Source organism: Dreissena polymorpha, chromosome 12 (assembly GCF_020536995.1).
Source record: "Dreissena polymorpha isolate Duluth1 chromosome 12, UMN_Dpol_1.0, whole genome shotgun sequence".
Classification (NCBI taxonomy): domain Eukaryota; kingdom Metazoa; phylum Mollusca; class Bivalvia; order Myida; family Dreissenidae; genus Dreissena; species Dreissena polymorpha.
The window spans coordinates 1,274,698-1,291,995 of NC_068366.1; the positions used below are offsets into that span (position 1 = coordinate 1,274,698).

Sequence of the window (17,298 nt, forward strand, 5' to 3'; positions counted from 1 at the left end):
AACACAAACCACGGGGACAATACAAAATCATTTCATTTTGTTTTATATATGGTATCCTCAACATTCAAAATCTTTAATTTTATTATTATAAATGGAGTTGCCATGAAGAAGAAGTGTCAAATTTTAACTAAGGTCATTGTTAATCGTTACTGTCTGAAATATTTAATTACTAATTTTAAGATTATTTTTTAGTTTCCTATAAACCATATGGACACATTAAATGCAGTTTGATTGATATGTTCAAATAAAATTGTTATGTCATAAGAAGTTATTTAGAACCTTTTTTCTTTACAGGTGGTCACATAGATTGACAGAAAACTATCAACAATCAATTTTTTCCAATATCTTTGAACACATTTCTTTAAACTCTATACTGTGTTTTTGTACATACTGTCCATTTATACCATTTAAAGTTCTATAATAATGCTGTAAACATTGCAAAACCCACTTTATTTTATCTTATATTGTGAAAAGCAATGCTGCGAATTTTCTTTAAAAAAAATTACATTCAGTTATTTTATGCCATTTTTTGTTGGGAAATATTAGAATCAGGTATACTGCCTTTATTATTATTATAAGTAAATGATTTTTTTAATGTTTTAAATCCATTAACTTGTACAAATAAATAAGAAACATAAAATAGACAATATTTGTGTTGTGTAGAGAATTTACTACCATTGCAATCAAATAATTTAAATAATACCATTTTTGTTTCTTCACTTTTAACACCATAGTTATGCATAATATTCACATTAAGTTATTTGTCAAAAACATAACTGATAAGACAATATAAATTCAAAAGAAGTTGTTCGTTTTGCGCTAAATAAAGCTTTTTGGACATGTATGGTATCAGTGTATGTGTTCAAAAATCAATTGAAAAAAAACTATTAAAGATTTGAACTGAAAAAAACAACAGATTTAACATATTCTCATAACTATGTATCTTTCCCAAACACATGAAAAACATTTGAATAGCACAATTTTTACTGATTGTTTTTAAAAATGTAATAGAAATTTAATAGTATATATGTGAAGAAGCATACTTTTTGATAATTGCAAATGCCAATTGTCTCAAATTAATAGAAGCATTCATATGCAATGTTAATTTATCACAGAAAAAAGATTCTCATTTTAAATGAATTTATGATTAAAAAGCTGTTGTTGTTTTTTTTTTTATATTTTGCACACAAGTATAAATATAAACATGGTAAAAACATGATGTTGATTGTTATAAAATTATCTAGAAGTGCGACAAGTGAATACAAGCTACAGAGTTTGTTAATTCTTCTAAAACCATACTGTACTACTGTACATTATCATTGATCAGTAAATGAAATTTAAAAAATACTAGCTTCTTTACAGAGGCCATTGCTGATGTTCTTCTCATTATAGGACATTCCATTTGTAATTCAGTGACGCACTAAACTAAATGAAAGATACCCTTCCAGTAAATTGAATTCCTGTCAGGAAACTCCTTGATTATGTTTCTGTAAATTCAGATGTGTAAGCTACAATACACATGCCTGTCTTCTCAGTATTATCCATACATGTTTTTCCAGTTTGCTCCAGCAATTCCAGTTTGAAATATATCTGACTAACCTTCGTAAAAGATTTGCTTCAGTAAGAATCATCTCTTCTGTTTTAACAAAGAGCATATCCAGCACAACAAAGAATGGCCACACTTAATTTTAAAAGAATCAAGAGTTTGAACTTTTTTTACAGTTGGCCCTTTTTTCGTCGCAATTTCGCAAACAAGGGAAAGAACTTTGTTCTTTATAAGGTACTTCTTAAGGATAAATGTATAAATATTTAGTCTCCCGAAAGTTTGTTAGAGAAAGCAAATTAAATCTACTTTATGAATTTCTTCAAATGTTCTCTATAAGGTCCGCGCAATCACCAGACTTCTGTTAAGAGATTATTCAAACATAGCAACTAAGTTTTACGCTACGTTTGGTTTATAGAAACGCACTTACGCATTCAGAAAAGCGTACGTAACTTTATATGTACGTACATTTTCGTCCGTAAAGTTACGCATTGTACCAGAAACGGACCCCAGCTGTAGTAAACTTAAGAGTACCCTATGTACTTTTAAGTAATACATGAACCTACATCGACCAATCGAACAACCTCGATGTGTTATTGGTCATTGTCGGCTCAGGTACTACGTTAAAGTATACATGTACTACCATTTACCCGGGATAAGAAAAATATACTTAAAGTACACCGGAGTATGACCGGGCGTCTTTAAGCGTTATTTCCATACCTGGGTATATTGTAGTAAACTTCGGAATACTCGGGTATTTTTAAGTAGAACATGAAACGACAACGGCCGATTTAGAAAATTTGTGGCAGTTAAAAGCTAGATAATTTTGGGGTTATCGAGCACATCAGTACAAATCTTTCGTATACATGTAGTAAGACCAAAAGAAATGAAAAGAAAAGTTACACTAGCCTTGCCATAAATGATGGTAGATTGGTCTACTAAACGTACTTTAAAGTGTTTGTTTGTTTTTTCTAAAAAAAATCTTCAACGATTCCCCACCTTTATTAGAAATGTCATGACATGCAGAAATCTTCGCACTCTCTCTTAACATTATATTTATATGTTTTGGTCAATTTTAACTTATTTTAGTGAAATGGATCGAATGAATTAAACTTTATTGTTTATGTAATATCGATAGTTATTTAGTGAATATGATTGACAACTGATAGTGCAATACCGAAAATAAGGGTAAAGTTGGCACAATAATTCAATATCGGTAGTGCAGTCGCGTTGGGTGAAACAACTTTTTAACGCCTTTTTGTTAACTTGGCAGGTCCGAGGATTTGACTGTCTGCAATATGTGACATTCGACAATTCTTGGTGGTTTTAGGTAGTGAAATATGGGCTTGCGTTTTATTCACGGACATGCGAACATCGGCTTTAGCTATGTGTGGCAAAGAGCTACGCTGTTCGCTATAAAGTCACGCAAGGTTTCGTTAGCGTATAAGATAGCTTCTAACCAGACTGAGAAAATGCACAGGCAGGTCTGTACCTACGCTGTCCGCATATGGTATAAGACCAGTTTTCGCATGCCGCAGGTCAATTAAATTTATGTGATTCATTATTTAAGCTAAAACTTGAATGCTTTCAAGTAAATACTTTATAAATTGATAATACTGGTTACGTGAATGCATTTTTATTTTTAAAGGAATTTATGAATTAACAAATTAAGGACGTATATAAATGATTATAATGGTTAAATGCTATGACTATCATTTCGTTGTCAATCACGATGGGCGAAGTACGTTTTATTAAAACGTTGGTATACCAACTTCGAGTAGTTTGAAATGTGGGCAATTCAAGTGACATTAGACGCATCTAACAGTATATGCTATGTTTATAGGTTTCTATCGCAACCGTTGTTCATTTTTGGTGTTTTCACTTCATATACCTTAAACAATATCGCGGAAAGAGAAAAATAATGCATTTGAATATCAACAGTCGAATTCGCCAGCATGTATATCATGCATGTACGATGTGAATCTAAATTTAGTTGTACTTTTAGTGCAGATACGTTCATACGACAAAAAAACAACATTTTGATTTACTGATCATTTTAATTTCCTGCGACGATATCTATTCATACGACACACGAACACTAACTTCGATCTTAATAAAAGACAGTTCCGCTCGGCTTAGAGGACTGGGACAGTCATGATAAATATCGAATATAATATATATTTTTTATAAACAACTGGTAGCAAAATGAGTTGCAGATAATTGGTCAGTTACCACATTTTAACTAACTCTTTTGACCTGTTAATTCCTTTCAGCTCAATTCAACAGTGAAAAATGCCCATAATTTCACTTTCTAGTTGGTAGGCGAATCATGTTTTAAATAACGATATAAACACTCAACACCGTGTAGTTTTCTGTCTGCAATCTAATCCAAAACTAAAATACAAATAAGTGTTTCGTGGAAAGAACACTTAGTCAGTGTTCCCTGACTTGCGGAAAATAATATTGTTATTGTTTCGACAAGCGACGTTTTCCGTATCTTTAGTGCTCGCCGTACAAAACGGAAATGATAAATATGTAGCTATAAAACTGCTCCAGAGTCCAGGCAGATTTGTCTTTGTTTAACAAAAAAACTATTTATATATCTTTATTTAAAAATATTGTTGCTAAGGCCCTTCCATCGATAAAAAAGTATCCGAACTTATTTCTTTTGAGATATTTTAAGGCAATAATAGTCGCCTTTGGACAGTGCATTACGTATGTATTTCCCCAAATTCAAAACGTGCATATGCGTTAAGAGCGCTCAGTAAATATTGAATTGCGGGAGATTAATTGTGCAACGTTTCATTTTTTCGGGATGATTTGGGGATATGTGTTTTGGACCTGACGTGCAGTTTGGGAACATGCATGTTTTAAATTGCTTTCATTTTAACGAAGTAAACGTTTCTTAAATTGATAATCGTTTGCTTGCTTCAATTTATATATGTATGCGCGTTTGTTATAGTGAAAGAATACAAATGTGTACTCTACTTTTAAAAAAATCAGCTAATTAGAATGATCCTTACAAAGTTTTTAAAATGTCGTTATAATATATATATATATATATATATATATATATATATATATATATATATATATATATATATATATATATACCAATACATAGTGCCAGTTACGCGGTCTCTGTAGTTTTCAGACTGTACTTACGAGGTCAATATAAAAAACGGGGTCTATATACAACCCCGCAATCTAGGCTCCTTTAATTACTATGAGGGGGGTGTAGGGGAGGTAATGCAATCAAATCTCACAATAAGGTCTTAAATCGAAAACCACAATCAGGTCTGAAATTGAAATTGTATATACCTCGCAAATAAGTTCGCTATATATTTCCTTGTATAAGACGTTAAATAAATGACGTATTTATATACAATAATAATAGTAGGTACCCCTATATACCTTAATTCGTGTTTATATCGGATAAAAAAGGGTATGGAGATACATGTATTTAAAGTGGGAACCCCATAACCTATTTCTAAATCAGAGACCCCGTAACTGGCCATATGTGTGAATATATATATATATATATATATATATATATATATATATGTATATTCGTTCGTTTTTTTTATATTTGACATACCAGATATAACAATTGACAACTGAGCGCATCATTTAATATCGTAGCATAAGTACTATGCAAACATGTTATACTGTTTAACAATTGCTATTTATGTGGGCCTCGTTCTAGGGAAACCAGAGGATGTGCATGTGCGTTAAGTTTCGTACCAGATAAACCCGTGAAGTCCGCTTTGGCTGGATTTTCGTTTAGAAAAGACATCCTTTTAAACGAAAAATTATGAACAACCGAAAGTGTCGTTCTTTATTAACCTTTGCGGTCTGCACAGGCTTATCTGGTAATATATTTAAACACGAGAATTAAGCCTAGTTTTCTCAGAGCGCGGCTTACTGTATATATGTACGGACCGCTTTATAGCAGTCGCTATTTTCAAGCATCACTTGACATTTAAAGGGGCCTTTTCACAGACTTAGGCATGCATTGAAGTTTGTCATTAACTGCTTTATATTGATAAATGTAAACTTTGTATCTAAAAAGCTCCAGAAAAATCAAAAATAATATTAAAGAAACAAAAAAAAGAACCCTCAACTGGGCTCGAACCACTGATCCCTGGAGCCCTGGAATAAAAGTACTTCGCTTAGCCCACTTGGCCATCCGTGCTCATACCATTAGAGAAGTATTTTATACTGCATATAAGCAATCCTCGTAGTATCACAATCGTATAACAACAACAGAACTCTCCAAATTATTCAATCGTTTCGCATTGCTACGCTTTATAATTTTCAGGTTTTTAAATCGTTAAAAGATGCATAATATATATATTATATATAGAGCATGGTAAATGTTTGAAGTATTACTGTTTCCTCACAAATATCATAACTACACCGAAAAGTTGCGAATCTGAAACATTTTTTTAAATTTGTCAATAAACCAACACTTGATGAAATGCCCCTTTAAGCTAAGGATGTAGGCTGAAATGGTACAACGTCCGGGACGCAAAGAGTTGTGTTTTCTGAAATGCGCTGACAACCCACTTTCGACTGCGATTTTCGATCGACAAATCTACCAATCTTAAACGTGTAAAGTGGTGTAATGGCAAGTCTACCAATCATAACCGTGCAAAGTGGTGTACGTGCAAAGCGAACGTTCGACAAGTTTAGCAACCTTGCAGTAGGTTAAGGTCAGAGGAGCGAAATTGGTTGGAGTATGGAGACAGATTTCTATATTCGACGAGAAAAAGTATGTTCTTATAAGATATTTTGCTTAATTATGACGATTTTGTTATTGGTTGAATATGTATGTAATGTACTTAATGATGTATTACACGCATTTGCGTTTGAAATGACTGTTTTGACGTGAATATCCGACATCGCGAAGTTATCATCTTTTTAAAATAAAATAAGTGTCTGCATAATACTTATTCAAAAGAGTTCTCTATGTTGATTGCGCGTTTGGTATTGCGAGATATGTTCTTAAATCAAATGCATATGGGAGGTGTTGGGAATCATTATCAACAGCTGTGAATGACATAAACTGAAGTAAATATCTCTAGCGAATAGGACATCTCAACATGCCATTTTCCACTGTCTGAGCCGAATGCATTGGCATAATTTTATTTTCGTTGCCGTTATCATGACCATCTTATAATTAGTCACGGTCGTTATAATGAGACGTTGTTCAAAACCCACTCGAATTTCATCGCTCATAAAAATGTTGTTTGTTTATGAGGGATGCTGTAATTTGGAAAAACCGACGAAAAATTACTAAAGATTTCAATAAAATGTTTTTCATAATTATCTTTAGTCTAAATCCTGTGTAATTAAACTTTTACCGAGAGAGCGGTGAATTTTGTTTGATTTTTGACCACGTTGTAACGGATTTCTTGAAAAGTAAGCAGCTGGGAAGGTTAGGATTACGTTCACAAAGTCCTTCTTACTTAGGCTCTCAACGAACCGCTCAAATCTACTCAATCCAATACTTAAAATATAAAGAATAGGGAAATACTAAAACTCCGCTTTCGACCGACATGTATACAGTAGCTCATTCGTTGCATGGTCCACAGTCGTCGCTGGAGGCGATTGAACGATGTGATAATCTTTGTATAGTTATGTGTATCCTAAATGCGCAGCTAGTAAACTTGCATATTAATGAGATCAGGAAAGTGAGAGCAGACGATGTTTTAATAAGTTGAGAATAAGCTTAAATAGTGAAAAGTTAAATGAGAATTACGTAAAATTGTGGCGAACCAAAAACTTGTTTTTGATGGGTTGCAACCACAACGTACCAGAATATTGCTCAGGATAACAGGTTAAACTTTTTTCTGAGAGCGAATGGCAATCGGATCACGAATACTTACATGTAGACTGCACCTAGGGCGCACTTAAAATACCGCGGTGTTGATTTATGAGGTTAATTCAAACTAAGATATCGAAATGATTGAAATAAATAAATTAGAAACAAATCGGGATTTAGGAAAAAAATATAGACGGGTTATGTAAACTGAAATTGTGTTTGGAAAACGTTATCGCGAGTTCTAGGGAATGGGTCTATGCCGTTTTTGTAGAGGAGAAAAACAAAACATATAATGCAAGAATAAATAGAACGATTCTCAACATAATAAAGACTCTCTTTCAATTTGTTGCTTGCGGTATGCCACGGCGGATATGAAACGGGACAATATCGGCAATTAGCTTGTCCGCGCGCTACTTTCGTACAAATTCATTTCTTATTACTTTCATTTTTAAACCCTTTTTTTCTATCGTATACAGAATTCTATTTTCCTAAGCAAGATGTAGTTTTAAAAACTGAGCTCCAAATATAAACGCTACAAATCTGTATAAAGTACGACCATGTTTAACGTAAATATAGATTCTAAAACGGTATGATATTTGCAAAAGTTAAAGTTATAACTCGTCGGGCTGCCCAAACTAGAAGACTTCATATATATTTATATATCTGAAAACTACGAAACGTAAGCTTTCAAATGATATATAATTTGTCAAAATCGGCCGAGAAATAAAAGTCAAATTAGAAAAAAACGTTGTGGGTAAATCAAAATGTATACCCTCGGCGCTTCGATGTACGCTAATCGATAGCTACGGGTCACGTGACAAAGTATCGACAATGTTAAACGCGCAGGGGTAAAACAAAAAATTTATTTCTCGCGTTTAACTCGCTATAAATCCATTAATAACAACGGAAATATACTTAAAGTTATATGTGTTGAAAGAGTAATTAATGAGAAACAAGATAACGAATAAACCAATAAAATCGGATGATTAGTTTTTGCATAAAATTGAATTTACTACAGTAAGGGTCAAATACTCGATTCAACTCTTGTCAATATACGCTCCGTGGGTATGCATATAATGGATGGGATATAGTATGTATTTGCTTAAAAGTAAATAGCATCGCGAACATAGATGACGTGGGCAGAACAGTTTCGAGTTGTATAGGTATTTAAAAAAAACTGATATATAAATACTTTTGCCCTTTCTAGTACTTTATTTGGTAGCATACTTCTGCATAGGGCAAGCATCATTTTCTAGTTCATTCGCACACTTTTTCAGAAAACTAAAGAAACTCGAGGTCAATATAGAAACTAGGCTTTTTTAATGAAATTATATTGTAATAACAATCAAAAGTAACGGGGGATAACTTCATGAGGTCTTACTGTTTTTTTCAAAATATACGGATGTCAAAAACAATTAAAAAACTTATAAAAAAATATTTGCAAAATTTGTGGATTTGTATGAGTTTAAACTTTTTAAAATATATTTTTTTATTATTATGTTCTATTTCTTTATCGTATACAGGATGAGTTCATAACCCAAAATTTTCAACTTAATAATAAGACGTTCATGAATTTAAAAAAAAAAATTGTTTCACCTTATATTGTGTGTACACTAAAACAAAATGAAAATTTGAATGAACTTGTTTTAATTGTTAATGAAAAATATCGGGTTCTCTACAGCAGGAGTTTGCATGCAAAACTTGGTATTAAAGGATCGGTTCATGGCATGTGTTCTTTAATTAATTTTTTTGTTTCGCGTAAAAATGTAACATTTTAATAATTTCATAGTATTTTAATCGCTGCACGTAAAATAATTATCCTTATTTTTTCCTCAAAGTAAGGCCAGATTTAGCCAGACCTGTGAATCGTAAGTTTTAGCCAATCTCTAGATCTAAGTCGTTTACTGTTCGTAAAATGTATCATCACGTTTCGATGTGTCGCTGTTAGATTTTACACCGATAGCGGTTTATTATGTGTTTCTAGTTATACATGCTTCAATTTTGAAAAATGTTACAATGGTATTGCTCTTGATGGGTTCTTATTATAAAATGGTTAAACAGTAACCAAATAGCTCTTTTATTGCCAATAAATTTGAATTAAGATTCTGTGAGCTTATTAATGAATGTTGTTCAAGTGTGAGATTTTTGAGCTTCTTAAAGGGGCCTTATCACGTTTTGATAATTTAACAAAAATAAACAATATTGTTTCAGATTCGCAAATTTTCGTTGAAGTAAAGATATTTGTGTGAAGATTATTACATAAAATAAATTATTATAATTTTATAGTTTATTCGTTAACTTATGCGGTTTCTCTAGAAATATAGTCCTTTGCAATAGCAAATCATGTTAACTTTTCCTGCAGGTTAAAGGTTTCTGACAGGTATCTTTTTCTTTGAAGAAAAAATTCATAACTCAAACCATGTCAATAATTTTGCGTATTCAATTTGCAGAAAATACAAACAACCATGCGAGAAGTGCATAAGTAATCGTATCTTCAAGTCAGCCCAATCTTTGAAATGTGTACGTACACTAGCATAATTATGAATATCAGTACTACACAATTTAATATTGTGTAAATATTGGATGTCAAATATATTGTTCATGTTCAAGTTCTCGTCAATGTAACTCTGGCGTATAAAATAATATTGAAAATGGAAAAAAGGTTTGAGACGAAAGAGGCCTAAAACTGGCTTAAATGTATAAGTGCAACATGTACGACCAGGGACGTAATTGCACAATTAGCCGAACTCGGATTTAAAGCATTTTACACGGATATACGACAGGATATGCTTGCAAAACACGGTATACTTGAAACAAAGAAGTGTAGATGTTGTAGTGATTTCTCAAAACAGTGCCGCCTGTGTTCAGAAATAGGTAATTGCATTTGGTACTACCATCGTTTTAAACAGACACATTTAAAAGGCCCATCATGGAGAAATACGGACATGCCTCCCACGGGTTACAAGAATAAACCAAGTGCTGACAAAACAGATTTCAGCGGGATAATAAGTGCTTTAATCAACTGTACCTGGATGCAGAATTACTTTACAGATGATCTTAGCCTGAATACTAATATCTGCATGGAGGTATGAAGTAATTTACTCAGCCTTTATACATCAGTAATTAACGTATGAAATGAGTTTCGTATGCCATGTTACACGTGCATATCTTTGTGAAATTATTTCCTTACCTCTTAATTTAACAGGCGCGAGAAGAAGTAAACGCACTACGGCACATACATGGCACAAACATAGATGAAGGTGAAATGATCAGCCTCTTCAATTCTCTTTTAACTCTTCTTAATGATCCTGCATACCTGAACAGCTTTAAACCAGCAGATGAAGCAAGAACATACCTTACTCAGGTTATGTCCGTTATTCCTCAAATAACATTGAAGAACCAAGAACTTATCAATTACATGGTTTTTTAGTCATTATGTAAATAACTAACAAAATACGAACCATTTAGGGAGTTGCATGCTAGTTGACTAGTATTATTATGCCCCTCTTTGAAGAAGAGGGGATATATTGTTTTGCACATGTCGGTCAGTCCGTCCGTCAGTCCGTCCACCGAATGGTTTCCGGATGATAACTCAAGAACGCTTACGCCTAGGATCATGAAACTTCATAGGTACATTGATCATGACTCGCAGATGACACCTATTGATTTTCAGGTCACTAGGTAAAGGTCAAGGTTACGGTGACTAGAACCAGTGAAATGGTTTCCGGATGATAACTCAAGAACTTTTATGCCTAATATCATGAAACTTCATAGGTACATTGATCATGACTTGCAGATGACCCCTATTGATTTTCAGGTCACTTGGTCAAAGGTCACGGTGACTCGAGCCAGTAAAATGGTTTCCAGATGATAACTCAAGAACGCTTACTCCTAGGATCATGAAACTTCATAGATACATTGATTATGACTCGCAGATGACCCCTATTGATTTTCAGGTCACTAGGTCAAAGGTAAAGGTCACGGTGACTCGAACCAGTAATATGGTTTACGGATAATAACTCAAGAACGCTTACACCTAGGATCATGAAAGTTCATATGAACATTGATCATGATTCGCAGATGACCCCTATTGATTTTCAGGTCACTAGGTCAAAGGTCAAGGTCACAGTGACTAGAAATAGTAAAATGGTTTCTGGATGATGACTCAAGATGCTTAGGCCTAGGATCATGAAACTTCATAGGTACATTTATAATGACTCGCAGATGACCCCTATTGATTTTCAGGTCACTAACTCAAAGGTCAAGGTCACAGTGACTCGAAATAGTAAAATGATTCCCGGATGATAACTCAAGAATGCTTATGCCTAGGATCATGAAACTTCATAGGTATATTGATCATGACTGACAGATGACCCCTATTAATTTTCAGGTCACTAGGTCAAAGATCAAGGTCACAGTGACTCGAAACAGTAAAATGGTTTACGGATGATAACTCAAGAATATTTAGGCCTAGGATCATGAAACTTCATAGGTAAATTGATCATGACTGGCAGATGACCTCTATTGATTTTCAGGTCGCTAGGTCAAATGTCAAGGTCACAAAGACAAAAAACGTATTCACACAATGGCTGCCACTACAACTGACAGCCCATATGGGGGGCATGCATATTTTACAAACAGCTCTTGCTGATTTAGTCTTCAATTCTATAAATAACAAATAATTCTAAAAGGTTTGATCTTCCTTATGTGGTTAGAGATGTGATAAAATTACATACAACCTAACTTTTTTAAATAAGTTTGCCCGGCTTTATCTAATTTAAAGAAAAATTTTCTTTGTATTACAGCCAATAAAAAGAAGAGAACACATAGCTTATTAAGATTTATAAACTTGTCAAAGAGGTGTCAACTCCCATTTCCTTTTTGCATTCACATTTGGTTTATAAATAATTTGAAATTCGAGGAGTGTTTGTATGCTATGAGTCAATATCCGAGAAAATGTTGTTAATTGTTTTGATTTCATTTTAAAAAGTATGCTATTGGCTTTTTTGAAAATACATTAAAAGGAATTCGTGCAAATATTCTTGGCGTATGCTTTGCAATACAGTAATATTTGTTAACTTAATTTTTTATTACAAAATAGCACTAATGAAAAAGTGTAAAGTTATTCATTAAATAAGGTTTGGCTCAACTATTCAATAATATTCATAACATGAAAAAGCCTTTAAGCTGAGTTATGTCCCCTTTTCCTAATGTACTTTGAGAAATCATGTTAAGGTTTGCCTTCAAGTTGATCAAGTTGATATTCGTTGGACGAGTGCCTCTCTCAGTGATATGTGAAAGAGAAACTCGAACTCATTCAGTGTATCGATATCACTAAATGTAGCCTTGTGTGTAGAATTGTGTTCAGAAACTGCATCACACCATTCAAGAGCAAGTTTAGTAAGGAATGTAGTTTTCCCCATACCGGGCTCTCCTTGAATAAACACACGACTACACAGCTTTTCATCTTTAAAAAATATGTTTCTGTATTGTTGTATTCCGTTTTCCGTTTTTTTTCGAGAACCATCTTTTTTTATGTGGCTTAATTTCGGTGACACAAAGATATCCCAGATGGGTTTGTCATGACCCTCCCGTAATGATGAAACAGACACAGTATTTTTCGTCGTTGTATAGAGTCTTTTTAAATCTCTGCGAAACTCTGAAAAAAAATGTAGCTTTAAAAAAAACTTATTAAACAGTACAACAAGTATGTTACAATTCTCATTTATCATGCATAACTTTTGTTCAATACATGATTAATTTATGTTGTGTGTTTGTTTATATGTGGGGACGGTATTAGAGAGAATGTTACAAAGATAAGGGTCTATAGGTTAAAAATGTGCCTGCTTCAACCGGATAAACCTTTAAGAAAAAAAATAATATTTTAACTAATGTCCAATCCAAACAACAATACATGGTTTTAAGCTTTGTATTTACTCCCAGTTGTGATTTCGTGTTTGTAGGTAATTTATTAACTGAACTTTTTGAACATACTGGAAGTCCTGTAATATAGGAAATGATATCAGACCTCAAGCTCTTTTATCAAATGAGGCACCGTACGTTGTCTTTGGCGTGTATAACTTATACTTCATTGATGCGGCAAGAGATTCTACATATTATGCAACGCAGTGTAAGATCTCAAGAGCTAAGTTGTTCAAATTCAATTGTGTTCAAATATGGTTAGTAGGAACTTTACGAAAACATTTAAGATTATGAAGAAACATACCAAAAAATAAATAAACACTTTATTAAAAATACTTATATACTTATGACGAAACTTAAACTAATGACGACTTGCATGATCCTAAACATCATAAGTGAACACCTATGTAAAGAGTTATTTATATATATATGTAGTAGAGTCAGGGACGAAAAGTTTAACCCCAATTTATACTTACAAAGAGGATAGTAATATGCTGAATAACAGATCTGAGTCATGGACCTTGGTCAGTAACCATGTGTCAAAAAGAAACATGTAAAGGTTCAATCGAAAATCTGTAGAAGACAGAGTGAACAGATTCTACACCAAAAATGTACAAAGAACAATATACAAACAGTAACTTTATAACTTAACTTTCTTTTCTGAAATAAACCCTGGTCTGTACTTCAAATGCAGTTTTAAAGTCTTTATTCAAATTTGAGCATATCAATAATGTTATGAAAACACACAATAAGTTATTCCCATATCAAACGGATCATGTTCTATTTTTACATATACATTAAATTAAAATGTGGATTTTATAATACATTTTAGTAGACACTTAAGTTTTTTTTACAACAATATAAACTTACATTTCATAAAACACTGTTAAATTTAACAATATTAGAAATAATCTTGCAAAATTAAATAATATCACAAAACTGTGATAGTGTAATAGCACATTGTTATTACTAGTTCAATTTAATTCCCCTTATCAAATCATAATAAGTGGGTGTTTCTTATATATATATATATATATATATATATATATATATATATATATATATATATATATATATATATATATATATATATATAAATATTATATATATGTTATATAAATAAATACATATAAATATATATATAAGTTGCGTTCTGAGAAAACTGGGCTTAATGCATGTGCTTAAAGTGTCATCCCTGATCAGCGTGTCCACTCCGCACAGGATAATCAGGCATGACACTTTCCGCCTAGAACTGATTTTCGGTAAGCAGGGACTTCCTTGAAACTAAAAATATCATAAAAAGGGAAAGTGTCGTCCCTGATTAGCCTGTGCACAGGCTAATCTGGGATGACACTTTACACACATGCATTAAGCCCAGTTTTCTCAGAACACCATCATGTATATTATAAATATATATATATTTATATGCATATATTTATATAAAATCTAATTTCAAGCAACAAGGCTGAATACATTATAAAATGAAGTCTGAAGGGGCAGCCTGGTTATACTTACCTGCTATTATATCAGCATAATTTCATTTGCTTTTGCATTATGAAAGGACACCAAATAATTAATCATGAAAAATAAAACATACAATTGTAATGGCAACATTTTACTTCCAACACACACTTTGGGAGCTTTGTAATAATCTATAATATTACTAACATTTGGCTTTTTTAAAGTTAAATAGCACTTGTTTGTGCAGTAAAAATGTATCCATGTTTCAAATCAACACATCTACTAAAAACTACAATTTAAAAGTATGACTATCATAGTACTACTTCAATGATATAATTTGCATGAGACTCATCTATAGTTAATAGCATTATTTGCAATACAAATACATATCATGGCAAGTCAATACATTAACTTTTGGTACATTTATTTATAAAATATACTTGTCAAGGTTTATTCACAGACAGGGAGATGCTTTGATGCATCAGTGAGCTACTCTTCAGCTTGTAACCTTTTATAGGCCAGTATGTAATCATGCATGGTGTGGTAAAGCTCAAAACAAGGGACTATACACTGTGACACATCACACTGTCTACATTTAAATGAAGTTTCGTGACCTGATCTTCGTTTTTTGGGAAGGCCCTGACTGGCAAGCATTTGTGCAACTGCAGGATTGCACACAACACATTGCAGAGACTTTGACTTTCTGTCATTGGGGATCTTGGAAGGGAAATGTCTGGCTGTTAGTCTTTCCAGAAACTGTGTCTTAGGACGTCCTGATACAGGGGTGACCAAAGCTTCAAGGGGATGAGACTCAATAAGTTGTGATACAAGTTTTTTACGGAAAGACGAATGTGACATTGGGTGGATAGAGTTATGCTTGTATGCTATGTAAGAATTAAGAAGTGTGAGACTCAAAACATGAAAGAAAACCTTTTTCCACCATTTCATTGTTCTAATGTTCGACCTGGAATTTGAAACCATCTGATCAGCTCTGTCAACACAACCCATAAATTTGTCATAAGCTATGACCATCTTGGGCTTGCTAATCAATTCTTGTGTAACTGGATTTTTCTTTCCTGTATACATTTTTTCTGACGTCAATGTGGTGGAAAGCAAAAAGACTGGTTTTGAATCAAGGTATTTTGTAATTGACAGTTGACCAGTGTGTTGTGAAAACGTGTCACCTCTGTTAGGCAAGTGTTTTTCTCTAATAGAGGTTGGTATTCCTTTTCGGTTTGATCTTACAGTACCCAATGCACCAACTCGAAGCTCCCATAGGTCAACAAATAGACGTGGCGATGAATAATAATTATCACAATACATAATATGACCTTTTCCAAAATAACCTTTTAAGAGGTGCATGCATAAGTCATAAGTACGGCCGTGACCTGTCTCAAGAATGTTTTGGCGAAATGTTTTACCTGTATACAGATGAAACTTCAGACAATAACCAGTTGATGCATCACAAAGCATATAAGCCTGCAGACCATATTTGACGGGTTTGTTTTTGTGGTAAACCTTGAAATGCAAGTTGCCTCGCCAAGGTATCTTTCCTTCATCAATAGACAATTCTTGGTTTGGACCAAATAGCAAAGGATACCTGGCAAGGACAGTTGAATACACAGTACCCAATTTAAACAATGGATTATATCCAGGCTGCCCCCGAGACACATACAATTCATTATTGGCCAAATGTAAGCAGCTGATTAAATTTAAAAATCTGTCCCTATTCATGACGGATGGGAAGAATGGGGTTTCGCATACTGGATCCCTTGACCAGTAATCGGTGATGTTGGACTGGTTGACGATTCCCATGGCCATTATTATGGCTATGAACCTCATGATCTCGGGACCTGTGGTAGGTTTCCATTTTTTAAACCTAAATAAATATTTCAATTTTTATTTATAACATAATTCAACACCTGCATTATTTATTGTACTATTTGACGCCTTTTCTCTCGAATAGTATGAAATACATATCTCGTGTAACTTAACTTCATTTAAACTCTGGATTTTAATTACGAAAAGTTGCATGTGTTATTTTACTGTTAAATAAAATAACGCATTTGACTTGTCATCATTTTTTAAAGCATCAAATGAATCCAAAAGTATTTCCGATTGTGTGTTTGTCATGCATAATTTTATCTTCCATAGGAATAAAATAACTCGCTGCGACAGGATTACGCTAAATCGTAAATCGTGTGTTGGTTCAGATTGGTTAGCATTCAATACAAATATTATTAAAAAATAGTTTGTTTTTAAAAAATTTTGAGAAAGGGATGTTTATCAAATATTTCAAATAGTCCTTTTTGATTAAAATCATATTTTCAATTCACACTCTTAATAATGTCATCAGACTTCAACATTTGGTTAGCTTACCTTGAATAAGTTGGCAATGGCTGTTTCGCAGCGATTAGCTGATGCGTAGCGGTTCGTCTCAACAGCAATCTCGTTGCATTCAACATCACCAATCAACTTGCTGCAAAAGTACAAAAATATGCTCAATTTTTTTAACGTTGTTTGATGGGAATTGCTGCGAATTCAT

The 17,298-nt window shown here is 33.1% G+C and overlaps 1 long non-coding RNA gene across 1 annotated transcript; it reads left to right on the forward strand.

The window, feature by feature from the left end:
- Positions 1-6,261: 6,261 nt before the first annotated feature.
- Positions 6,262-12,303, forward strand: LOC127853472 (uncharacterized). The gene is made up of 3 exons (XR_008036624.1): positions 6,262-6,317; positions 9,821-10,456; positions 10,576-12,303. It is a non-coding gene; the product is annotated as an uncharacterized LOC127853472 (long non-coding RNA).
- Positions 12,304-17,298: the final 4,995 nt, after the last annotated feature.